A 26,157-nucleotide genomic window follows, 5' to 3' on the forward strand; every position below is an offset into this window, starting at 1 on the left:
AGGACTGTGGATGACACTGAAATCTGAATGTTAAGCTTTGCGGTTTTGAGTGTGTACTGTATCAGCTATGTTAATATTGAAAAATATTTTGAATCCAACTTTATAACAATATGTCTTTTGTAATGTAAACTGGGCACAGCGTAGGGTTGAGACAGTCAAGACACGATTGTCTCATTATCTGTACTCAGGATGTGCATGATTTTTTTTGTTCTGGCACAGTTATTTAAAAAACCCTTAAAAATGGTTTACATTTTAAGGATTTCATTTTTTCAAAATGGGAGCATTTTTTAATGAAATGATTCAGTAGCATAGTAAAGATCAAAGGTCATATAATATGACAGTCAGGATGCTTCTGTCACAGTCTTTCCTCCCAACACACTACAAAGTAATTGTAGCTCACTGTACCTTGGTTATCTTGCTTCCTGAAAAACTGATTTATACTCTCTGGAATAGAGAAGTGTATCTTTATGAGTCCATCAGTAATTATTATTCATTTAAAAATTAAGTGTATGTAATTAGCTGTGCATGTGTGTATGTGTGTGTGTGTGTGTATAATTTGTATATTTCAGCACTATTTGCTATGAGTGGACATAAAATGTGACTAAAATCCCTTCTAATCAAAATTACGTCTGAGAACACTTCTAAAGAGCAGTAATGAACATCTGGGTTTTTATCTTTTAACTCAGTCTATTTGACACAGTCTGCTTAATATGGTGTATTTCATGACTTGTAAGTAGAAATGGAGTTGTGAATTGCTACTTTCAGTTGATTGTGTTCCTCACGTAAGTTACTAGAGTGGAAAAAATATGACTTGATGTACATGTGTTTGCAACACTTCAGAGTAAGTTCTCAAGGTGGAGATAGACAAATTTTAGTCATGATTACTACTATCTTTAAGGGTTGTTTTTTCTCATATTGGTATTTTATAGAGATTATTTTCAAAATTAGATGATGTGTTAAACTATAAAAATAAACAAATAAACAATATAAGTTATTTACGTGTGAATTCTAAAAAATATAGTATGTGAATTCTAAAAAAAATTGCATAATACAATGAAATATGTCAACTGAAAAAGAATCTAAAAAATTAAGGGATTTCAATTCCTCGAGATTATCTTGTTTGTCATTTGGTTTTACTTAAACTGCATCTTGTACAAGTGTGTTGACATGGGTTCTGATTACTTTTTAGACTACAAAAGGAATTTTTCAATTTAGATAAATGGTTTCCTGTTAAAAGGTAAATGTAGAGTAACAGATTGCATATAACTACATCCCATAAATAACTCACGGCTGTACCTTCTCTTTTATTTAATTTTCCGTATAATGACATATTGATGAAATGCAAATAAAGTAATGGGGACCTGATGGCATTATATTATTTGGAAAACATTAAGCTCTTTTCACTGACAAAGATCACAGAAGTAGCTGAATTGTAGCTATAAAGAAATGTGACTGATGTTTTTTATTAAATCACTTAATCTAATGCAGGATCCTCATGTCAAAATACTTAACTAGAATGATTTCCGTTGCTCAATTTTGAAACTCAAATTTCGAAACTGTCTTCAAAGTTATTTTATTTCTCTGGTGGAGTACTCCTTAATGATTTCAATAAATAGTGAGACTAACCCTTTTACTAGATAGCTGAATCTTTTTAAAACAGCATTTTAGTAAGGTACCTAAGGACTGAAACTCTATAATGCCCCATTACAGTAAGGCAGTGCTCAAACATCACATTCATGGGACTAATCCTGCTATTTCTTATCTAGAAATGCCTTTGTCTTCAATGTGTTGCAAATGCTTTAGTTTTTAGAAACACCTGAAAGTCATGTTAGTTCCAAGTTTTTGACATTGGGGATTGAACAAGCCAAACATTCCAATTTTACTTGAGAAAGAAAAGTCTGACAATAAGTAATGAGATATATTATGTTGGGTGTCTCATAAATTTTTAAGTAGAGCTTTCAAAAGCATGTTGGAACCCTGATTTTCAATCAGTGGGTCACTTGAGAATCTTCAGGTAAGTAGGGAGTGGAGGTAATGTAATTAAAAAATCATAGTCAATGTTATAACATAATTTTTATTTGAAAATGAAGCATCTCCATTATTTGCATAATGGAATTGAGAAAGAAACATTTCTTAAAATATTCCTGCCAAGGTTAAATCTTCAGGAGATCAATTAAGAACACATACGCATCAGTGTATGGCACACATTTATTAGATATTTATAATACACATGGAGCAGATAAGGCATATTTAAGCTGCTTTTCATTTGCATACCATAAACATAATAAATTATTTATGCTTAAGTTAAGGATATATCTCATTTAAAAATAAAGTTTGAGACCACTTCCATTCTGCTTAGGATGTAGAAAGTCTCAATAGAGCATCGATCCCAATTTTAAAGTGAGAACAAGCTGGATAACATAGAAAGTCACATTTTTAAAAAGCTCCTCAGAAATCTGAGGTTGTAAAGTTAACTAGTGAACTGAAATTCAGAAAGTAATGAACACCCCCTAGGAAAGAAGAGACCAATGGCTCCATCCATCCTTGGCAGAGCAATGGGAGGGGGAGGAAGCTGCTGATGTGTGAGAAAGAAGAAAAGAGTTGACCTTGTGATGAATTTGTAAAGGCTGAGTATGGGATGGCACGATCATTTAGATACCCAGGAGCCTTGGAGAAAAATTGACCCTACCCACACCTCTTTTCCAAGGTCCTTCACCAATTGCTCATAAGAAACTCTGAAGTCAGAGCAGAAAAACTGAGAGAAAACCATTCTGAGGTGTAGGGGCACCAGGCTTGCTGAAGACAGACAGAGAATTGAGAGAAACCCAATAGGCACTGCAAGCGTTACACTGAGAGCAGATAGTGATATCTGCAGCTGAAGGTGGAGACAGAAGAAAAACCCCTTCTGAGATGCAGGTTCATAGGGCCTGCTAAAAGCTGAGAAAGGGCAGAAAACCTGAGACAAATGCTCCAGGCACTCAGACCCCAAGATCTGATAAAAGAAAGACTTGTTTCTGCTATCAAATCATTTGAAGCCTGTGGTGAACTGAGTCTAAGTAAATCAACAGCAAAAACCTAGACTCAGGACATGTTAAGGGTTAGATTGATGCCTGTGGACAGAGAGACGGAGACATGCTCTCTTTTCCAGGCATAAACATAATTTACTTCAGTCTCTACTATTCTTTAGCCCACTACATCTGATAGTCAATTAAAACTTCTGAAAAGTAAAAAAAGAATTATAACTGATATGCTAAGAAAAGAGAAAAAAATATAACCCTTTAAAATGCTCAATTAAAACCAAGAAAGGCCAAAAAAGAGTAGAAGACAAAAATATGAACAAAGAACAAAGGCAACAAATAGAAAACAGTAACAAATATGATAGATATTAGTCCAACTATATTAATAATCACTTTGAATATCAATGGTCTAAATTCACAAATTAAATGACAGAGATTGTCTGAGTGGATCACAAAACATGAACCAAATGTATGTTGCCTACAAGAAACTCACTTTAAATATAAAGATACATGCAGATTCAAAATAAATGGATGGAGAAAAAATATACCATGTTAACACAATCAAAAGAAAGCAGGAGTAGCTATATTGTATCAGAAAGAGCAGACTTCAAAGTCAGGAAAGTTGTCAGGGTAAACAAGGGCATTATATAACAAGGAGTCAATTTTCTAAGAAGACATAATTCTCAACATGTATGCACTAACAACAGAACATCAAACTACATGAGGCAAAAAATAATAGAAGTGCAAGGAGAGATAGATGAATCCACTATCATGGTTAGAGACTTAAATAACCCCCTCTCAGAAATACACAGATATAGTAGGCAGAAAATCAGTAAGGACCTCATTGAACTCAACAATACCATCAATCAACTGGATATAATGGACATCATATCTATAGACTACTTCATCTAATGGTAGCAGAATACACATTTTTCTCAAACTCATATGGAAAACTCAACAAGATAGACACATTCTGGGCCATAAAACTCACCTTAATACATTTCAAAGAATAGAAATCGTGCAATATCTGCTCTCAGACCACAGTGGAATTAAACTGGAAATCCATAACAGAAAGATAACTGGACAAACTCCAAATACATAGACATTAATCAACATGGTTCTAAATAACACATAGGTCATAGAAAAAATCTAAAGAGAAATTTTAAAAAATATTTTGAACTAAGTGAAAATGAAAACAATCAAAATTTATGTCATGCAGCAAAAACAGTTCTTAGAAGGAAATGTATAGCATTGAATATATATACTAGAAAAGCAGAAAGACCTAAAATCAATCGTCTAAGTTTCGACCTCAGAAAACTAGAAAAAGCAGAGCAAATTAAATCCAATGTAAGCAGAAGAAAAGTGATAATAAGAATTAGAGTAGAGGGGCTGGCCCCGTGGCCGAGCGGTTAAGTTCGTGCGCTCCGCTGCAGGCGGCCCAGTGTTTCGTTGCTTCGAATCCTGGGTGTGGACATGGCACTGCTCATCAGACCACGCTGAGGCAGCGTCCCACATGCCACAACTAGAAGGACCCACAGTGAAGAATACACAACTATGTACCGGGGGGCTTTGGGGAGAAAAAGGAAATAATAAAAATCTTTAAAAAAAAAAAAAAGAATTAGAGTAGAAATCAATGAAATTGAAAACAGGAAATTAATAGAGAAAATCAAAACCAAAAGCTGGTTCTTTGAAAAGATCAACAAAAATGATTAAGCCTATAGTCAGGCTAGCTAAGAAAAAAAATGAGGGAACACAAATTACTAACATCATAGATGACAGAGGGGACATTACTACAGATCCCATGAAAATTAAAGGGATTAGAAAGGAATTCTATGAACAATTCTCTGTCTACAAATTTAATAACCTAGATGCAATGGACCAATTCATTGAAAAACACCATCTGCCAAAACTTACACAAGAAGAAATAGATGATCAGAATAGTCCTATGCCTATTAAAGTAATTGAATCAATAATTAATAAAACAGAAAGCACCAGGCCCAGATGGGTTCACTGGTGAATTCTATGAAACACTTAAGGAAGAAATTATACCTCTTCTGTATGACCTCTTTGAGAGGCTAGAAGCAAAGAGAATATTTCATAACTCATTCTACAAGGCCAGCATTATCCTAATACCAAAGCCAGACAAAGACATTATGAGAAAAAAAACTGCAGACCAATATCTCTCAGGTACATAGATGCAAAAATCCTCAACAAATTATTAGCAAATTGAGTCCAAAAAAAGTGTAAACAGAATTATACACTATGACCAAGTGGGGATTTATCCCAAGTATTCAAGTCTGGTTCAACATTTGAAAATTAATTAATGTAATCACATCAACATACTAAAACATATAAATCACATGATCATATCAATAGACACAGAAAAAACATTTGACAAAATCCGTCAGCCATTCATGGTAAAAACTCTCTTCATGGTATAAACTAGGAATAGAGGGGAACTTTCTCAACCTGATAAAGATTTCCTACCAAAAACCTACAGCTAACATCATACTTAATGATGAGAGACTAGAGGCCTTGCAAAAATTAGACTAGAAACTAGTACAAAAAGTCAAAAAATGGAAATAAAAGCTATACAGATTAGGAAGGAAGACACAAAACTGTCTTTGTTCACAGATGACACTACCATATATGTAGAAAATGCAAAAGAATGGACCAAAAAAATGAAGTGGTTACAGCAAGGTTGCAGGATGCAAGGTTAATGTACAAGTCAATTGTTTTCCTATGTACCAACAATGAAAAAGTAGAATGAAATTAAAAACACAATACCGCTTACATTAGTGCCCTCAAATGAAATACTTAGATATAAACCTAACATAATATGGACAAGATCTATATGAGGAAAACAACAAAACTTTGATGAATGAAATCAAAGAGGAACTAAATAAATGGGGAGACGTTCCATGTTCACAGATAAGATGACTCAATCTTGTCATTATTTCAGTTCTTCCCAACTTGATCTATAGATTCAATGCAATCTCAATAAAAGTTGCAGCAAGCTATTTTATGGATATCAACAAACTGATTCTGAAGTATATATGGAGAGGCAAAAGAGCCAGAATAGCTAACACAATATTCAATAAGAATAATGTTGGAGGACTGACACTACTCAAGCTCTAGACTTACCATAAAGCTACAGAAATCGACCAGCATGGTTTGGGAGAAAAAGAGAGGGAGAAATAGAACAATGGAACAGAATAAAGCACCCAGAAATAGATCCATTTAATATAGTCTGCTGATCTTTGAAAAAGCAGTAAAAGCAAAACAATGGAGAAAAGATAGACTTTTCAGCATACGGTGCTGGAACAACTGGATATCCACATGCAAAAGAATGAATCTAGATACAGACCTTCACAAATATTAACTCAAAAATAGATCATTGACCTAAATGGAAAACACAAAACTATAAAACTCCTGGAGATAACATAGGAGAAAACCTTAATGACCCTGGGTATGGTGATGACTTTTTAGATACAACATCAGAGACATAATCCATGAAAGAAATGACTGATAAGCTGGACTTTATTAAAGTTAAAACTTCCGCTCTGCTAAAGACAATATCCAAAGAATTAGAGCACAAACTAGAGACTAGGAGAAAATATTTGCAAAAGGCACATCTGATAAAGGATTGTATCCAAAATATAAAAAGAACTCTTAAAACTCAACAGTAAGAAGACAAACAACCCAATTAAAAAATCGACCAAAGACCTTTACAGACACCTCACCAAAGAAGAAATACAGATAGCAAATAAGCATATGAAAAGATGCTCCACATCATCTATCATCAGGGAAATGTGAGTTAAAGCAATAATAGGATACATCTACTCATCTATTAGAACGGCCAAAATCTGGAAGACTGACAACACCAAATGCTGACAAGGATATGGAGCAGCAAGAACTTTGACACATTGCTGGTGGATATGCAAAATGGTACAGCCACTTTGGAAGATAGTTTGGCAATTTCTTACAAAACTAAACATACTCTTACTATAGGATCTAGCAATCGTGGCCCTTGGTATTTACTCAAAGGAGTTGAAACCTTATATGCACACAAAACCCTGCACATGGATGTTTATGCAGCTTTTATTTATAATTACCAAAATTTGGAAGCAACTAAGATGTCTGTCAGTAGACGAGTGAATAAACAGTAGTACATCCAGACAATGGATTATTATTCAGCCCTGAAAAAAGCTGAGCTTTCAAGCCATGAAAACACACGGAGGAAGCTTAAATGCATATTACTAAGTGAAAGAAGCCAAGCTGAAAAGGCTAAATACTATAATATTCCAACTATATAACATTCTGGAAATGACAAAACAATGGAGATAGGAAAAAGATCAGTGTTTACAAAGATGGCACTGGTGGAGAGATGAATATGCGAGCACAGATGATTTTTAGGGTAGTTAAACTGTGTGTGTTCATACACTTGAGTACTACTCAGCAATAAAAAGAAACAAACTATTGGCACATGGGAAAACATGGATGGAGCTCAAACAAAGTTATGCTCAGTGAATGAAGCCAGACACAAAAGACTTCACACATTCACATGAAGTTTTAAAACAGGCAAAGTTCATCTACGGTGATAGAGAAGAGAACAATGGTTGCTCCTGGCAGTGGGAGAATGGGGAGGAGAATGGTGAGATAGATTAAGAAATGACATGTGGCAGCTTTCTAACATGATGGAAATATTTTATGTTTTGCTAGGAGGTTAGGTTGCACTGGTATATGTGTTTATCAAAACTGACCAAACTTTAAATCTGTTCTTTTCACTGTTTCTTTTTTTTTTTAAGATTTTATTTTTTCCTTTTTCTCCCCAAAGCCCCCCGGTACATAGTTGTGTATTCTTCGTTGTGGGTTCTTCTAGTTGTGGCATGTGGGACGCTGCCTCAGCGTGGTCTGAAGAGCAGTGCCATGTCCGCGCCCAGGATTCGAACCAATGAAACACTGGGCCGCCTGCAGCGGAGCGTGCGAACTTAACCACTCGGCCATGGGGCCAGCCCCTCTTTTCACTGTTTCTAAGTTATACTTTAATGTAAAAAAGTAAACTTTGATTTTCTAATAACTAACATTGAGTCTCAAAAGGTACACTATTGTCTATCTTATGTTTCATCTGTAACTTGAGATGACATGTATCGGCATGATGGAAATGAAGGCACTGTCAAAGGAAGGAAGCTGTCCTCGAGTATCATAAAATGATGTCAGGTATCAGGCTGCAGATATAGTTATATAAAGAAGTTAAATTTCAGTTATTGAGTCTCAGATATACCTCAGTGTCTAGAATATTTCACACCCACCAGTTAACACACAGATTTATTGATCTGCAAGTGAGACAGTGACAGCTTTTTGAAGATCTTTGCCCAAAAAAATGATGATTAATTCAAATCCAGATTCATATATATTACAAAAGATAGAGTCAAAATTCCTCAACAAGTTTTATGTTTATAAACACTGAGCAGTGATACATGTGGCCTTTCTGATTTGAATAAAAATCATAAAAATGTATTTTTAATTATTTTACTGATTTTTTTCAGAAAGTGCAATTCACTAAAGTACATGAAATTAAACGGTAATAAAACATACCAGTAATCTCTAAAGGCTGTGAAAGTTTGTTTAATATAGTCCTCTTAATCATTAGGGGAAAAAAATCACAGCATTGGAGAAATTCTTGTGAAACCTTGCATTCTGAGAACTTTGCCAAAACATGACTTGGAGAGGAAACTGAAATGATATTTTAGAATATTTCCTTATCCAAATATATAGTCAAAGCTGAACAGATGACTTAAGCAAGAATATTAAATTCCCAGTTTCCCAAAGATCAAATTATTGTTCTCATTCTCTATTGGCTGTCATAGAGGAAATTTATGCTTAACCTTTACTTCTGCTCAATTTGTGCCTAAAACTACCATAAGGAAAAAAATACTGCTTTCTTAGCATTTGGAGCTCTTCATTATCCTCGAAGCTGGATGAACATTCTCCGTTGTGTGTGTGCTGAAATGTAGCTGCAGTAGGGGACGGGCGGGGCAGTGAGTAGAAGCAGCAATGTAATATTGGTCCAGCAACTCTCTCTACTTTATGATTTGGGGGATGCACTTAATTATTCATCTCCAATCATTGACCTTCAAAACTATGTTCATCCATCTATGAAATGTCCTTAACCTCATTATTAAGGAACTCCATAAAGCAAAAATTGTCTGTTACATATCAGATCATTTTCCTTGCATTGTATGGATATGAATGCTGGTCATAGAGCCCTGTAGATCCATACTGAGGATTGTTGCTTACAAAAGGAAATTATACTTGACCATCTTCAAGCAGTACTGTTTGCAGTTTTCCCAATTTTAGTATAGCAAGGATAACACAAATTTTCAAATCTTCAAAAATGAAAAAATTCAGTGGCTATTAGCATATTTAGCTGATAGATGTGAGGTTACGAAAATATTGTGTTCCCATAGGGCTGACTCCAACGTTATTCTTCATAATATACTGCAAATATTTATAACCAAAGATAATTTTGGATACTATAGATTAGTAACAAAATTGCATTTTTAATTTCTTAAGTTGATAAAGTTCTCAAAAACCAGGATGGTGAACATAATTTCATAAAAGCTAAACCACCTGGTCTGAGGGATGGAATGTTATCATTCTTGCCAGTGTTTACTTGTTGCCAACAGATTCTCCAGTGAAGCTTTTGGAAAACCAGAAATAACCTCAAGAAAATTATTTTGGAGAATTTTGGGGTAAAATCTCTCCACTTTGAAACAAGTGAGCAGTCTTCTGAATATACTGCTACACATTTGCGAAGTTGATCAGTTTGCATTTTTGGAAAAAAAACCTTAAAGCAACTAACTCAGTCCTTGTGCTCTGTCTTCCACAGTATCCCAAATAATGGGATATGTTTTGCATGTGTGACATAAACTATTACTGTCTTAAGATAGAAACACAACAAAAATGCAGCCCTGGTTACTGCTGTTCTATATAACTTTAGGAGTTATGACAAGTGGTGTCTTCAGGATCAACAATATTAAATTATTTTGAAAATAACAATAGCACACACACATATGCTCTTACTATATATGTACACACATATATATCTTTATATATTGTATTATATATTTATGATATAGATAAATAGGTATGTAGATCGATAGATAATTATTAGAATATTTTTTAAAACACATTTTTTTCTTCCCAAGATAAAAAAAAATAATGAAGACAGGAAAACGAGACTGTTGGGGGAATTGGGTGACTTTGAGAGGCATTAGGCAACATGCTTAGAGTCATAGAGCCTTTAGCAAGAGAGGAAATGAGAGTCTGGTTTCCCTGTTACCCAGACCCCAGTTGTTGTAACCACATAGCCAGATTACCATTATACACATAGTCTGAATAATCTATAATTTCCATTTTGAAATGTCTTTTTAGCCTGAGACATTTTTTAAAAGAATACCTTTACATTTTCAGTGGTTATATCCTTTTTCTATCATTTTGTTGTCAATATTGTGTTTTATTGACTTGTGATTTTAAAAAAGCCACTATAAATTCTACATACTGAAATGTATTGAGTTATTATGTATTACTCAAAATATATATTAAGGATTACACATGCAAGCATATGACTGTTAAAATTAACCTTGTTAAATAAATTACTCAGGTCCTCTATATTCTTACTGTTTAACTTATTTGATTTGTGTAGTTGATTGGCTCTGCAGCATCCATTCTTACTTTTTCTTAACAATTATTTTTTCATGGGGAAGTCACCTCACACCCATTCTCCTTCAAGTAGTTTGGGTGAAATTGACCCTATTCCTGTCGTCACCTGCAGATCATGGGTCATAAGTGGCTTAGGCCTAGGAGAGAGAGAGACAGAACCCTGGGGTCATGAAGCAGCTACTAGAAGAGAACTCTGTCTGATGCTGGATTGTTTGTTGAAAAAAATCTGAGACCTATAGTAGATGCAATTATCTTTTGGCAAAGACGGGAGATCCTGGAGCTGGTTGAGGGGCCACCATTTGGAGCCTGAAGATGAAACTTTAGTCAACATGAAAGATCACATAGAAAAACAGAGAAGCATCATGTCATTCGGTCCTGCTATTTGCTCTTTAGATTTTTTTAAATTTTAACCATGGTGATTTTCGTTTCAAAGACTTGATTACTTCTTTTTTCATAGCAGTCTGTTTTTATTAAATGGATGTGATAGCCCTTTGAATTTCTCTGAGGATAGTAATATTACTCATTTTAAAGTTCTCTTCTACCTTTTCGGATCAACATTTTCATTTTGAATTAGTTCAGAATGGTATGGATTTTTTTGAGGAAGATTAGCCCTGAGCTAATGTCTGCTGCCAATCTTCCTCTTTTTGCTGAGGAAGACTGGCCCTGAGCTAACGTCCATGCCCATTTTCCTCTACTTTATGTGGGATGCCTGCCACAGCATGGCTTGACAAGTGGTGTGTAGGTCGGAGCTGGGGATCCAAACAGGTGAACCCCAGGCCGCTGAAGCGGAACGTGGGAACTTAACTGCTGAGCCACCGGACTGGCCCCAGAACGGTACGGATTTTCCTCAGATACTTGGCAATCTTGAGTCTATTCATATTTATAATACTATTAACTGGATGCTGTTTCCCTAACACAAATAAAAACCTCTCTTCCCCTGGAAAGGAATGGTCACAGAAAGTACTAGCTCCAGTTTTTGGGTGCAGAAAGTGCTTGTCCTTTGGTGTCCAGAGAGTTTGCCCTCTTGGTGGTCTCTTGTCCACCATGATGACTGCCGGGAGGCGCTGCCCTACTTTCTTCTTACTCCCGTCTTAATTCTGAGAGTTTGCTTCCACAAATATCAATTTCTTTAGCAAGCTCTAACGATAGTTTTTTCTTGGAAGCAAATGTTATAACCAGAAATTGCGATTGGAATCATTGGAACAAATATTCCGCAGCCTTTAAATTAATTATCATGCCTACTGCTAGACAGCTGACTGCTATTCCAAGACTCTGATCTGGATCTATTCCTGATCATGGGGTTATTCTTTGGTTCTGTTGGGTTGATTTATTTTTTCAGCGATCTTCTTCTCTCAGTTTCATGATTGATTTATTCCCAATTATTCTCTACTTTCTAGAAATTCTTCAATTTCAGGTCTATAGACAGTAGCATTTCTGTGATATCATAGATTTATTCTTATTTGTATATTCTTTCATTTTAATGGGCTGTATCAAAAGAAGCAAGGTAAAGGTTTGTGCTTAGCCATTTTGGAATAGAAAAGCTTCCAGATAGTCTATTCACTACTATTGTCAGTAATTATTTTTATCCTGTTTAATATCCTTTTCTACTAGAAAAGTATGATCTTAAATTCCAGTGACTTCCTAAACTAAAGGTAATTTAAAAAAATAGAATTATCTAATAGTTTTCAACTCATTGCCAATAGAGCCTGAATTCTTGGTCAGCCTTTTGCTGTTCAGTGACTAACAAGTAATACTTAGCGCATATATTCTCCCATGGGTTCCATCTGTAGGTCAACAAGGAAACCAAATAGTCATTTTCAGCTAAGAGTTGTTGTCAATCTTCTTTACCCAGGGAGTTGAAGAATTTTAAATTTGGGATTCTAGGAAAGGAAGGTAATCAAAACTGGCAACTGTCAAGCTCGCCCTCCACACCTCTTCAAATTAGAATGAAATATGGAGAAAGAACTGTGATTATGATAGTAGGTGTGAAAGTGAGGTGCGACATTTTGCTTCTCTACTTCTCACTCGTGGACCATCACCTCCTCCTGATCCACCAAGTCTTAGCTGAGGGGCACGTTCACTCCCTTCTCCTCATAAAACTGTGGGATATCTCTGCTCTGAGAAATACAATGGAAAATATTTTGTTTAGAAATCAGAACGTCTCAAGGCTTGTCAATCTTAATTTTCGCTACCAATTAGGCTTTCTATCTCTAAGGATAAAAAGAAAATAAATATTGCCTTACTGAAACTGGTACAAGCTTTCATTTATAGTCAGATGATTAACTCCCTGCATGACTAATGAACATAAAGTGCAAGGCCTAATGCTGTTTTGGCTATATTAGAACATTTCAGTTTATGAGGGGGAAGAGGCTGAATAAACTGACATAATATAGCTACTGATTTCCAGGAATATCACTGTATAGTAAGGACGAGGAGATAAAAGCAATCTATGTGCAGTAATGCATTCAAAATGATTTCCTTTGTTTCTAACAGAGACACTGCTTTTATGAGACGACCACTGGTTCCAACACTAGGATTATATGGCTTGGAATGACATCTTATCTAATTTGTGTTAATTTAGCCACTGGAAAGAAGGTTAATAGAAGATAGGATTATAATAATGTAATAGCCCAGTGTGGGGTTTATTTTACAAAAGTAAATTCACTAGCATAATAAATTGTCCAAAAAAGAAAAAGAACCAGTGACATGAGTACTTGAGGATATAGTGTGGTGTGAAGCCATTCAGTAAGAGGAATGCAATTGAAATGTTCTTCTCTACTAAGAGAAGGTAATTTTCCAAAGCAGTAATACACCTGATGACATTTTTAATAACAAAGACAGTGAAATTTGGTGGTTGTGGCTAGTTGTTTTAGTTTAAATTAAGGACAAGGATGTAGATTTGATTCCCAAGCAGACATCTTAATTGGGCACTGGTTTATGACAACAAACTGTCATTATGCTCCACATCAGTGTCCTCAGAGACATGAGCCCATGATCACAAAGTGGTCTAGAACTTATCAATAGAAACAACTGAAAGCATGGGGGTTTGAGGGTTTGGAAATACTGCAATAGTTTGTTTTCCAAGGGTCAGAACATTCAACTCAATTAGCTCTGCAGGGAGGGTTTCTATATTTACCCCCATTTCCACTGTTGCAACTTTAATATTTTAGAGAAAATGAAACCAAAGTGTATGTTTAAGAAATTATTAAACTGGGGAGCCAGCCTGGTGGTGTAGTGGTTAAGTTTGCATACTCTGATTTGGTGGCCTGAGGTTTGCCGGTTCAGGTCCTGGTCATGGACATACACTCTGCTCCTCAGGCCATGCTGTGGTGGCATCCCTCATAGAAGAACTAAAAGGACTTGCAACTAGGATATACAACTACTGGGGCTTTAGGAAGGAAAAAAAAAAAAGAAATTACTAAACTAGATAGCAGTGAGGTGGCTGGCCACTTCACAATTTGTTTTTAACATTTTTTGCTGCTTTAATTTATTAACTCTAGTCTTCTGAGGGAGCTCACAATTTTAGACCAGTGAAAAAACATAAGGAAGAAAAAAAGATTCAAATTGATACCATGACAGCCGTTAGTGTCTAATAGGGATTGACAGAATTAAACAGCAATCTCTGTTAGCCAAGCTCTCATTGATGACTCGTCAAGGTCACTTCACACTTCTGCTTTAGATGGAGAGGTAAATAGAGAGCCAAGGAAAAATGACAATAAGATCCAAAGAAAAGTGACACCTCTTTATGACAGAGGCTACTGAGCTGGGGAGTACAATAATCACTCAGAAAAGATATGGAGACCTTTCAGCTACTGACAAAGGTGGGCACAGTCTGATTATTAACGCACAGAAAGAAACTTCTTTCTTCTTTATGTTATGCATCGGATTCTTTCACTCATAGATATCTGTTTTAAATATATAGTAAAGTTTTAAGTTAAATTACAGTGGCTTAGAAATAACAGTTCTTCTCCACCAAATTTATTTTTTCCTTCCATTTATTTCATATATTATGCCTTTCAATAATTTCAATCATGTTTAGTCAAGTTTGTATTTTTTCTTCAATTATTATTTCACAAATACTTTCCATATCTCTTTAATTTTGTATTTTTCGGAGTGAATATTTTTAGTAGTTGCACAGTTTTGATTTGATTAATGTGTGAAAATTGAAGCCATCCCCCTCCCATTGGACCTTAAATTATTTTCAGATTCTTACTAATAAAATGTAAGAGCAGGCAACTTCATGTGCTTCTATTCTGCTTGAATTATTTCCTTATGATAAATTTCTAGAAGAGGAATTTACTATGTTTGTGAAGAATTCTATCACTCAACCTGGTAGCAAAATTTCCCTACCATTTGTTAAAAGTTAATATCTGGGGCCGGCCCGGTGGCGCAGCGGTTAAGTGCTCACGTTCCGCTTCAGCGGCCTGGGGTTTGCTGGTTCGGATCCAGGGTGCGAACATGGCACCACTTGGCAGGCCATGCTGTGGTAGGCGTCCCACATATAAAGTAGAGGAAGGTGGGCACAGATGTTAGCTCAGGGCCAGTCTTCTTCAGCAAGAAGAGGAGGATTGGCAGCAGTTAGCTCAGGGCTAATCTTCCTCAAAAAAAAAAAAAAAAACCAACAATGTCTATGTATGCACTCTGAGACTTTGTATTAAGTATAGAGTTTAGTTCCCTTAACAAAAAGTTCCTTCAGTTACACGTATTAAGAATATTTTCATTCTAAGAGCTTTAGTGGTGCTATGGGAAATCTGAATATGATTAATGTATAAACTTTATTTCCATGAACCTCATCACCTAAAATTGATGAAAAACATGAAAATAAATAATAATTATAAAACACAGGAACATGTAATGAGTGCCATAGTGTTATGAATAAAGGGCCAGGAGAATTTAGATAAGAGAGATCGTATTTTTCAACTATAGAGAGTCAGGGTTGCATTTTTGAACAGCTGCCATTTGAAAAGTGAATTTAGCACATAGACATGAAGTCTCTATTAAGTTCACCACAGATAGTGGGTACTAGCTATGTGTTACAGTACGCTCAGGAAGAATTTTCATATTATCCCAGAATTGCGGTGAGGCCCAAAGTGAGATCAAGAACTTCACATTCTGAAGAAGTTCACCAATAAAATACTTCCTTGCAAAAGTTTCAAAGAGGCAGCAGGACCAGACCTCTATCTTCACCATCACTTTGTTCCTCTATCTTTCTTCCTTTTCAGGCCACACACAAGCAGAAGATTGCAAGGCTAAAGGGAGTTGTTGGCTAGGAATAAGTGATATGCTCCGTCTAAGATATGCAAGGGGATGGCTTCCAAGAGAATCACTCTTTGAGTTGGGGGTGTGTGCAAGAAGGGGCTGTTGGCTTCTTATCTCCGTGTTAAATGTAGGCTTAGCAGATTTCCAGATCTGCTCCTCTGACTGTATAATATTTTTTTATTGAGATATAATTGTCACATAATGTTGTGTAAGTTTAAGGTGTGTAACATGTTGATTTGATACATTTGTATATTGCAATAGATTACCCCGGTCCTGTTACTAACATCTCTATCACTTCACATAAATATTATTTCTTTTTTTTCTAATAAGAACAATGAAGATCTAGTCTCTTAGCAGTGCTGAAATTTATAATACTTTTTTATTATATAGCATTTTTATTTTTGACTGCAATCACTATGCTGTGGATTAGATCTCTAGGACTTACTTTCGTACTAGTTGCGGGTTTATACCCTTAAACAATGTTTCCTCAATCTATCTGTGTAATCATGAAGAAAATTGGAATGAGATAACAGGGTTTAGAAAGAGATTAGAAACAGCCTGCTCTCCCATGTTTGACTGTGTGAATTTCTCCTTCATCAAGAAGCCACCAGAGCAGATAACTTTCACAGGAAGGCTGTTTATTAGGCCTGGGCATCTGGACAGCAAGAAGCTCTAGAATTGATCGTGAATGGCAAGAACTAAGCCAGGGGTGGGGGTGAAAGAGATTCAGCAAGAGCAGCATCTCCCATGAGAGTGAATCATACAGTGGCAAGGCTCTCCAAAGAACCCAAATACGTGCCTCATAAGAGATTCAACATTTTGATACCAGCCACACAGAAAGCCCTGATGGTCAGTCAGCATTGGCCAGAGAAGCAGCAACAACCTATAAGCAGAAGGCTGTGGCCTCATTCACTTGGGAAAGAGATGTTGTCCTCTTCTCCATACCACCATCCCACCCTGCAACACTGAAGAAGCTAGAAGACAGAGGAGGAGAGGTGTGTTAAGAGCAACCACACTTGATTCTCCACTCCCTCCACTCTAAAGTGTAAACCATGGTCAGAGCAAGAGAAGAGCTTTGAATTATGTGAGACTTGATTTTTAAACTGGATTCAACATTTTACTAATTAAAAGGAGCAGGAAATTTTGGATTGTTTTCATATGTCCAGAAGAATGGGAATTTGACATAGTAGCTTTTTTAAAAAAGCAACTGCATTTATTTTAAGTCCAAGTTTGTTTCCCAAAAAACTGAGATCCTTTGGTTTACTCTTTGTGAAAAGAGATATACTTAGGGGCCGGCTCCATGGCTGAGTGGTTAAGTTCGCGCGCTCCACTGTGGCGGCCTAGGGTTCGGATCCTGGGCGTGGACATGGCACCGCTCGTCAGGCCACATTGAGGCGGCGTCCAACATCCCACAACTAGCAGGACCTGCAACTAAGATATACAACTGTGTACAGTGGGGGTTTGGGGAGATAAAGCAGAAAAAAAAAAAAAAGATTGGCAACAGTTCTTAGCCCAGGTGCCAATCCTAAAAAACAAAAAAAAAAGAAAGATTGGCAGCAGTTGTTAGCCCAGGTGCCAATCTTTAAAAAAAGAAAAAAGAGATATACTTAAAGTCACACATCTGGAGGTAAAAATGAAGTTAAGGAGAATTAATAATAGGAGTTTTAAGCCATATGATTCTGATGGGGAAGATGATGATGATGTGATGGTGTATGTAATAAAAATAGCTAACGTTATTGAGTATCTGTTACATGCCAGACACAGTTCTAAAAGCTTGACATGTATTATCTCATTTAATCCTTCAAACAACCCAAAGAGGCAGATATTCTCATTAGTCTCATTTTATAGATGAGAAAACAGAGGCGTCAAAAGCTTAAGTGACTTGTGCAAGAACATAGATTCAAGAAGTGGCAGGACTCGGGGCCAGCCTGGTGGTGCAGCGGTTAAGTTCACATGTTCCACTTCTTGGTGGCCCAGGGTTTGCCAGTTTGGATCACATGTGTAGACATGGCACCGCTTGGCATGCCATGCTGTGGTAGGCATCCCAAGTATAAAGTAGAGCAAGATGGGCGTGGATGTTAGCTCAGGGCCAGTCTTCCTCAGCAAAAAGAGGAGGATTGGCAGATGTTAGCTCAGAGCTAATCTTCCTCAAAAAGAAAAAAAAAAAGAAGTGGCAGGACTGAAACTGGTGCTGTGATACCATAGACTTTGCTGTAAAAACTACGAAGTTTTGGTATCAATGAAGTCCACTTTATTTTCACTGCTTTTCTTGATCTCTATACTCTTCAAAGACCTACCTTAAATCCTGCATCCTCCACAAAACCATTCTTTTAATTCCCTATAACCAATTTCTTTCTGAATTTGCACACCCTTTAATTTGTACAATACGTTCCAGCATTAGGGATAATGCCATTGACTTTTTTTGTACCACCACCCTGACCCCGGGCTTCCCTCTCCTTGCCAACCCTCCACCTGCCCCTGGATAGCATGTAACACATTGTAAAGAGCATAGATAAGCTTAGTTCATAGATGCTGACTGTCTTTCCTTAATGCATTATTTGGTAGACAGCTGTAGCAAAAATATGAAAGGAAAAAACGTGAGTTTCAGTAAGAAGCACACTTCTCTTACTACCTGTTCTCACCTAACAAAATTTAAATACAATTTAGATGGTGGATATTGCTCTCATTTCAAACATTTAATACTTCTGTAAATTTATTTTTTGAACTAATTTTATGCCTAATAATCATTCTGCTTGAGTACCAGTAACCCATGCCGCATGACATCCTGGCTTCGCTGGAAAGCTGCTTTCCCTGAGAAACGGTTGGCAAGCACCAAATTTATTCTGTGCAAATTGTTTTTACAGCGGCCTGATGTTCTTCAATCTTTTCTTAAATTGAACATTGGTAAGATACAATGTAAACTGCCTTGCAGCTACATTGGATTTGCCATGCTCGCTCTCCACACTTGGAATCAGATTGATGTTTCATTTTACACAAAGGATATTTTAAATAGCTCTGAGTATACCTCCATACTACACACATAGCATATTTCCTCATTATTTTAATATTTCTTCAGTTTCTTTTTTTAAGCAGTGATTTGATTACTCTCTTGGGTCAGGAGAACAACTCATATTTTCCATGAGCACTCAACGGCAGGTTTTCAGAGCGTACTTAGAAATCGCAGCTATGACAGGCGTCCCTGCGAGCTCATTAGAGGGTAGTTAAATCACAGAGTCCCAGTATGAATCTTTAAAAGATAACCCTAATTTATGGGAGTATTTTATCAAAATAAAAATATACCAAAGGGGAAAAATATTCATGGAAACGTTTTCTCTGAGATCTTTTTCTAGGCAGCAGTTTTCTTAGCGGTTTGCCAATAATCATCAATTCATCTCCTTAAACACATAATTTAATCTATTCAATGTGTTCTATGACAGTGCTGATGAGCTCTTAATTCTCCTCTATTTATTACAGCAAATGTAGCAGTGACCTTCATGAAACATCTATTAAGACAAAAATGTCAGTGCCATACTTTTAAAGATGGACTCAAGTGCAGAAGTTCCAAAGGTCAACGTGATATTTTGAAGTGAGTCATTCAAACATATATTAGGTTTAAAAGAATATAACTGGAATCTCTTGACAATTTGATTTAATTTTTAAAAATAAGTTATGCAAGAATGGATAAAGTTTAGAAATTATTGACAATGGTCTGATTTTACTTTTACTTGACTGTCGTGAATCCCTTAAAAGTATAAAATTTATTTCCTCATGTAAATAGTTATGTCCTGCTGATAGTGTAAGGTTGGAAGGTGGAAAATATAGTCAGTCAACTGGCATTGGCCCTCTTGTTATACATAACGTGAACTGCTTTTAAGCACTTTGGTGACAAAGAGTCACATTGTCTTAGAAAATTTAGTTGTTTGAATCAAAATCTGTTGAACTGATTACTTTTGGACTGAATTAGCTGAATTGAGTTGTGTGGATACTTTTGAATTCTTTCTGTCACAGCAGTCTCAAGATGAAATCAACTGTGAAACTAACTTAATCATAAGTTTTGAGAGCCTGCTCTGTTCAAGGTTATCTGTTAGGTCCTCTGAAGAAGAGAAATATTTAGAACACCCTATTCCTGTCTTCAAGGAGTTTACAAGCCAGTGAGTGGAATAAGAGACAAAAAATAAATTAAAAGTACATTTACTTTAACCTGTGACTCAGTAATGAGATTTTTCTGTATCACCCCAACCAAATGGCTCTCCAGTCACTCACCACCGCCAGCTAAGTGACTGCCTCAGGGAAACCTATTCTTCTGTAAGACCGAAATATAATTGGGAAGTTCTTCACTGCACTGAACTAAAATCTGTTTCTTTGTGCTTTCTTTCCATTGGTTTTTGTTCCAGTCTTTTGAATCAAGAACAATCTACTCCCTCATTTGCAGGGTCATCTTTTAAATATCTGAAGACCCTTGTGTCCCCATTTTGGTTCAATTTACTTCAACAAATGCCTTTATTTTTTCTTCTAGCTAAACCCCTCTAGTTTATTTCGCTTTAAATCATATATAATGACATTTCGAGATACTCCTGTCCTTCCCCTCGTCTTACTCCATTTGTATTCTTCTGCTTGGGAGAAAAAGCCCATGTGGTTTGGAGATAGAAAGGATGAATACAATAGCATGCTATAAACTAACTATGTATTGGAGGTTGGACCGCACTGAGCGTAAAATGCCACAGTAAATCACAATGTTAGAATGCTCAGTTTTCTTTGAGGATTTTTCTAGTGAGTCAAATTTTTCAGAAACTTAAAAAGTCTACCCTGTCAGTGCTCACAATCTGGACATATGGGTGTTACTGATGCTGAAAAATGGGAAGCAGTGTTCTCCACGCTGGAGACACACAAAGATTGCCCTTTCGTGTTCATCTGCAGCCACCGTCTAAGAATCTGTTTCATTTCCTCACAGCCTGTTTGACACCTTTAGTCAAAAGTCACCCCATCTGTGATACTTCATGCCATATTGTTCTGTCTACCAGTGATGCTTCCAATTTGTTCCCGGCTCTTCCATGCCACTTGAAATTGGGCTGCAGTGTCTCTAGAAAGCTTCTCAGTTCAACCTGCTCTTCGGTTGCCATTTGGACTCCTGCTGTGGTGTGTTTATTGTGTGTGTCTCATGGGACAGAGGTATATGCCCACATTGGCTGCTGTTTCAGACTGGCTGCTTCAGGATCTTTTTGGCAATCCCAGATTGTCTCATTTTATGCTAATTTTGGTTGGCTGGTGACATTAACGAGATTTAGGGAAACTGCTACAGCATCAAGGGTATGTCAAAGACATAGCAGGCATCTTGAAGATCAGACACAACCACCGCACAGATCCACATTTGGGTCTGTCCCAAGGGATATGATTTTTTAAAGTTAATTTATTGGGTTTTTCCTCTTGTCGATTAGCACAGCTCTACAAATCTGCCTGCAGTCTGCAGCGTTCAGTGATAGTTTTTGGCTCTATCATTCAGGATAATCCTGAGTCTGAGAAGGGTATTCTTGTAGTTTTTGGGTTTTTTGAGTTTATCATAAATAACAGCACTAATAACAATAACAACTAAAAGTCATGGAGCATGCTGTGCCTAGAACAGCACTTTTTGACCAGCCCACCCTTTCCTCATCCATCTTGAAAGATTTCTCAGCCATGCTCCAAGACATCCCTCTCTCCTAGGGATCTTTTCAGGTCCGTGTGTGATGGTGAGGACATAGGCTGAAGGGGCACAGAGATCTGGATTCCTATTCCAGCTCTATTGCTAACTACTGCGGAGACTTAGAATATCAAATGTGAAACTGGGATAACAACACTGCCTTCAGAGAGTTATGCTAAAGATTAGATACATGTGAAGTTGAGGCCTAGTTGTATGCTGTCCTTGCTTTGCACTCCCCAAACAATTCGTGTTGTACTGTTCTAATGAGACCTTGTTCCATGCTCCATTAGAGTCATTTGTGTATTTGCTTAGCATCATGGTGACCGATACTCTGTCTCTTTCACTCCTAGATACCCAGCCATGAATAATCCAATATTTTTAGCAAATTCTCCCGTGTAAGAGCTAGGGCCTCACCTAAGCTGTGAGTCTTCCGTGTATGGTTTATCTCCAAGAAACACCGAGCTGGGCTCAGAACCCGTGACTAAAAATATTGAAGTAGAAACTCAATTATTTAGTTGCCATTTCTCCTTTCCAACTTCTCTGTTCCTCTCCTGGAAGGCAACACAAATTTGGATCTAGAAAAGGTTGTGGTAAATGTTTACCTTATGGTTTCTCCCAAATTTGTGGCACATAGCTCTACAAGTTGAGAAAAAGGAGTTAGTGAAAAAATTGGTTTATAGGATCAAATAAGTTTGAAAAGTCTTGTTCAAGCAAGATTAAACATGCTTTTTGGTTGTAAGACTTCTCAGCACTTCCAATGTTCTAATACAGTATTTATAGATACAGAAAATTGATATGGAAGATTAAAAACTTGAATTTTTAAAATAGCATTAAACCTAGACAATTATAAAAACTTCTTTTCATTATATAGCTAATTATTAGAACAACCACTTTTAGGGGAATCATTATTAAGCATCTGCCTTATTTATTTTGATATTTTTTAATAAAATATTTTATTCTCTATTCATAGACCATGGTTATCTCTTGACAGAGTAGGCCTGTCTGCTTACAACTTAAAAACCAGAAGAAACAGAGGCCAGCCCGGTGGCGCAACGGTTAACTGCACAGGTTCCACTTTGGCGGCCTGGGATTCGCCGGTTCGGATCCTGGGTGCAGACATGGCACCGCTTGGCAAGCCATGCTGTGGTAGGCATTCCACATATAAAGTAGAGGAAGATGGGCACAAATGTTAACTCAGGGCCAGTCTTCCTCAGCAAAAAGAGGAGGATTGGCAGATGTTAGCTCAGGGCTGATCTTCCTCAAAATAAATAAATAAATAAATAAAAACAGAAGAAACAGCAGCCCAGATTCTCTTGAATTGAGATATTGATAAAGTTTTCCTATAGCTGCTTTCTGTATGAGCTATGCGCCATCAGGAAGGATACTTTTTCGTGAAGGGAGATGAGCCATCAGAGGCTGTTAACCATTTGCAGGTCATCACTATGAGAATCAAAGGAAAGCTATAGACTCTCCCTCTTAGAAAAATGAGAAAAATGTACTTTATGTGTTATTACAGGTGTTCACAAGAATTATAAAATCCATAACCAAACTCCCTAGAATTCCAAAGACCCCATGTTAAAAATTGCAAAAGAGCATATCACCCCTCCTCATTTATGTGACTCTCAGGGGAGAATAGGGTTGTTTTTCATTCAAAGAAAGAACAATTACCAAAGAATTGAACTGATAGAATCACAATCTCAGAACAGATGAAGAAATACTAGCTCCTCAGATTCTCTAGTGGGTATATTCCAAGAAAAAAAGAGCTATATTTCTCAGGATGGATCTTGGCCAAAGAAACAAAAGATAACTGGGAATGTGCTTGACGGGTGCAGTGAGTGGGTTTGCTCATGCACTGCTTCTGACACTGGTCCCTGAAGTGGATAGCTCTTCTGTGTCTGTCTACCTGTCCAGCATTAATTTCTCTTTCTTCTGATCATAACACCCTGCCTTTCCCTTTGGAGGATGCAGTCATCTCTAACTCAATTCATTTGGTTCAGGTATGGCTGAATCTACCCCAGCTCCGGAGTCTGGCACATTATCTAACGTTGCCTTGTCAGTGTATTCTGTCTCCTACCCACAGTGATTGGCTCAGGGAAGGATCTGTGAGCCAGTTTGGGGACTTGGGTTCAACTCTCAGGAAAAAGAAACCCTCTTATGGGTGTTTAGGCTGGTAGGAGTTAGTCAAGGAGCTGCTGGTGGTCTTTTTGCCACTCTAAGGGAAAGCATGTCTAATGGTAAGGGCATTAGAGAGTGAGGAAGGTTTTGGAGCTCGAGACCCAGTCCTGAGGTATCACATCTAGCTGTGTGCGATGGTTTCTGTTTGCCTTTTCGGAACCACTCTCCGCAGTCTCCCTACCCCAGCTGTCTGACCTGTGGAGATTAGTTAGAGTGCCTTCTGGCTTCCAGATGAGGTAGGACACTGGGGAGCCCCAGCAGAGTGAGGTGAGGCAGTTTGATCCTCTGGATCTCTCTCTAGAACATTCTCAGTCTGGTTCTGGGAAGGCTCCTTCCAGGTTCTGGTAACTTCCTCCTCTCATAGCATCAGGACTAGAAGTAGCAGCAGCTCTTCTCTTGCTAACCCTGGGTTCCTGTACTAGCTCATTTTCCTTCACTACTCATACGCCTTCATTATAGCCCTTGTGTAAATAAACCATTCTCGTTATTGTAATACAAACGTGCCAGCTGTTTCCTGTTGAGGAACCCAGTGGTACACCAGCCTTGGCTGAAATCAGCTCAACCCTAGCCATTTCACATACACGAACATGAGCATTCCATTTTTTGCTTAATCCGTTTTGAGAAGTGTTTCTATCACTTGTAACCGGAAAGAGTCTTGACTAATACAATCTCTCTGAACTCCCTTGGGCCACCTTGTGCATTCTCCTTGGAAAATAATCGCTTTAGAAACGTGGACAGACACATTACGAGAGTTAAAAGTCACTCAGGTTGGAATGTAATTCTGAAACCAATCCATCATGTCACTCACGATCTATTAATCCTTGTCCTGTAGAATTAAAGCGACCCTATTGCCCACGTTAAAAAACATGACCTCTACTGCCTGCAGAATTTCAACCAAATTCTTATCCACGTAAGTTTCTAACACATACAAGTAAAAGTATGAATCAGACCAAAACACGCTTCTTCCAATTAAAAGGTGTGAAAAGAGCAAAGAGAAATGGCCTTTTCTGTTTACTCAACTCAGCAGTCGAGCAGTTCATTAGCAAATCCGGAATGCACGTAGGTCATAAGCTCCAGGAAAGTGAAGACTGTTTTAGAAAGCAATCTTAGAAAGGCAACCTTTAAGGCCAAAGTAGTATTCCCTCGTGAGGTTTATTAATTGAATCATTTGTTTACAAAAGGTGAACATGGTTCTAAGTGACAGTGCTGTTTGCACAGTGGCACCGATATTAGGAAAGCTTATGTGTAATGCATTGGTAATGTAGGAAAAGATGCCGCCTGAGTCAGGGGTATTTGTTTAGCACATTGAAATCCTGTAATTTTAGCAGCTCCCTGAGCATGAATTGAATTAGCTTATTAAGGTTAAAAATAGTCTTTAAAAATATTGCTAATGAGTACCTGAAGTACTTGCTACCTTTAGCGTACTTTCCAGAGACTTAATGAGAGTCCTTGGCTGAATTAGTGGAAGAGCTAAAAATAAAAAAAGGCAGTGGTAGTGTTTAGGTCCCACTTTTTACCTCTTTAACCAAGGTTAAATTTCTTCAACCAAGGTTAAGTTTTACTAGGAGTGATTTCTAGAAAGAAGACTTAATTTAACAAGCTTTGTCAGTAAATATTTTCTCTTACATAAACCATAATTCCTTGCACAGAATGTGGCAGGAGGGATAAATATTCTGATTCAACTTGTACCTTTGTTTAAAATTGTTTCACCTGATAATAATTCACTAATGAGCTTTAATTTTGGTCTGGAGTAAACCAGTTCTGAGGTTGAATGAAAAGTTTATGTATTTTGATTATTGGACTGTGATAATGCTATATTATTTTCTCTATGTGTGGAGAAGCCTAGCTGTTCGCCAGGAAATGTTGTTCCCTTCCATAGTACACAAGTGCAGCTGGGAAGTGGCTTCTCGGCCTGGGAACGCATCTGAGAGACTGCAGCTGGGTGTGACCACGTGACTGACTCACAATGGGCTGTGAGTGGAAGAGATGCGTGCTCTTCTGCACTAAGGCTTTCTAAAAGCAGGCATGTCTCCTTTATGCTCCATTTCTCTTTAGCGAGCTAGATACAGATGATAACAATGTCCAGAGCCTCAAAAGGAAAGGAATCTAGGTCACTCTCTGAATTGCCAGTGGCGGAGAGCTGCCCAGCAGTGACATCCACCTTGGACTGTTACAAGAGTAAGAAATAAGATTTTTATTGCATTTGAGCCGTACATGTTTGGCTTCTATGTTTATAAATCCACATTTAGCCTACTCTAGGTAATACAGCATACCTTTTAGACAAGGTAACCATGGGCCATCTAA

At 37.2% G+C, this 26,157-nt stretch overlaps 1 long non-coding RNA gene across 1 annotated transcript in view; it reads left to right on the forward strand.

Annotated features, from left to right (window-relative positions):
• LOC123285207 (uncharacterized) overlaps positions 1 to 19,587 on the forward strand; it is a 432,431-nt gene extending 412,844 nt beyond the window's left edge. The window contains exon 5 of the long non-coding RNA XR_011502880.1: positions 19,476 to 19,587. This is a non-coding gene — a long non-coding RNA (uncharacterized lncRNA). The remainder of the gene's footprint in view (positions 1 to 19,475) is intronic.
• The last annotated feature ends 6,570 nt before the right edge of the window (positions 19,588 to 26,157 follow it).

Source organism: Equus asinus, chromosome 4 (genome assembly GCF_041296235.1).
Source record: "Equus asinus isolate D_3611 breed Donkey chromosome 4, EquAss-T2T_v2, whole genome shotgun sequence".
Taxonomy (NCBI): domain Eukaryota; kingdom Metazoa; phylum Chordata; class Mammalia; order Perissodactyla; family Equidae; genus Equus; species Equus asinus.